Below are 1,659 nucleotides of genomic sequence, written 5' to 3' on the forward strand. Positions count from 1 at the left end.
AATCATTGACTGCTGGCAATTTAAGAATCTTAAAGATCTCTGGGTAAAGGCCATGTAACAATACAAATTCTTTTCAATAAAGTCATCTGTGGCATATAGTCATTTTGCATTCCCACTGTAAAGACTTTCAGATCTGTGACTCTGCCTTATGTCTTTGACTACTTCACATATTTCTGTGAATAAACTTCTAGTGACAAACATGGTATTTTGTAATTTTGTAGTTGATGATGTTATTGTAGCTATTATGTTTCAGCAAAAAATGGGAAAGTGGGAGACCTAATGTTTAATGAATATTTATTATCTACTATAATCTCCACCTTGCTTATAATATTTTCCAAATTATTGTAATTAATTGTTTTATTAGTTATAGAATATTGCCAAGAGTGACCCAGATATCACTGATATTCATATCAATGATTAATTATAAACTGTTAGTTCCCACCTGTTTTCTATTTAACCTTGGTGAGCTTAGTTATTCTGGAGTCTATGGAAAAAGTACTCCCATAATTCCAGTTCTCATGCTCGCTTCAGCAGCACACATATACTAAAATTGGAACAATACAGAAAAGATTAGCATGGCCCCTGTGCAAGGATGACATGCAAATTCATGAAGCGTTCCATATTTGGGGGCATATATCCAGACAAAACTAAATTCAAAAAGATACATGCACCCCTATGTTCATAGCGGCACTATTCACAATAACCAAGACATGGAAACAACTTAAATGCCACCTACAGATGAGTGGACAAAGAAGGTGTGGCACATACATACAATGGAATACTACTCAGCCGTAAAAAAGAATGAAATAATGCCATTTGCAGTAATATGGATGGACCTAGAGATTATCGTACTGAGTGAGGTAAGTCAGAAAGAGAAAGACAAATACCATATGATATCATTTATATGTGAAATCTAAAATATGACACAAATGAACCTAACTATGAAACAGAAAGAGACTCACAGACATAGAGAACAGATTGGTGGTTGCCAAAGGGGAGGTGGGAGGGGGAGGGATGGATGGGAGTTTGGGATTAGCTGATGTAAACTATTATATATAGAATGGATAAACAACAATGTCCTACTGTATAGCACAGGGAACTATATTCAATATCCTGTGATAAACCATAATGGAAAAGAATTTTATAAAGAATGTATATAGATGTATAAGTGAATTGCTTTTCTGTAAAGCAGAAATTAACACAACATTGTAAATCAACTACAATTAAAAAAAATAATAATTCCAATTCTTTCTCTTCATCTCATTGCTACACCATGACCTTTGTTGCCAGTACTCTCTTTGACAACATACCTTTACCAGATGTTGTTATACTCCACTAGTGTCACCAAAGTTCCACACCTCTGTCAGTGGTGAAAGGTTTTCTGCAGAACTCTGTCACACATGGCCACCTGTGACCTAAGCAGCAATGTTTATTCCAGGACCAGCAACCTGAAACCAATTAGCAAAGAAGATGAGACACTGGAAAGAGCACGGGAGGATAGGAATGGAGCTGCAATACAGTTACAAATCATTAGATTATACCATTTATCTATTTATATCCATTTACTATATAAGGGAATCATGAATTAGAAGTATAAAATGAAGATGCAATGTTTAATTATGAAAATAACACTTGTTCAAAATGTGCATGTTAACTTTG

The 1,659-nt window shown here is 34.7% G+C and overlaps 1 non-coding gene across 1 annotated transcript; it reads left to right on the forward strand.

The window, feature by feature from the left end:
- Nucleotides 1-518: 518 nt before the first annotated feature.
- On the forward strand, nucleotides 519-627 carry LOC132352786 (U6 spliceosomal RNA). The gene has a single exon (XR_009498869.1). It is a non-coding gene; the product is annotated as a U6 spliceosomal RNA (small nuclear RNA).
- Nucleotides 628-1,659: the final 1,032 nt, after the last annotated feature.

This window comes from Balaenoptera ricei, chromosome 18 (assembly GCF_028023285.1).
Source record: "Balaenoptera ricei isolate mBalRic1 chromosome 18, mBalRic1.hap2, whole genome shotgun sequence".
Taxonomy (NCBI): domain Eukaryota; kingdom Metazoa; phylum Chordata; class Mammalia; order Artiodactyla; family Balaenopteridae; genus Balaenoptera; species Balaenoptera ricei.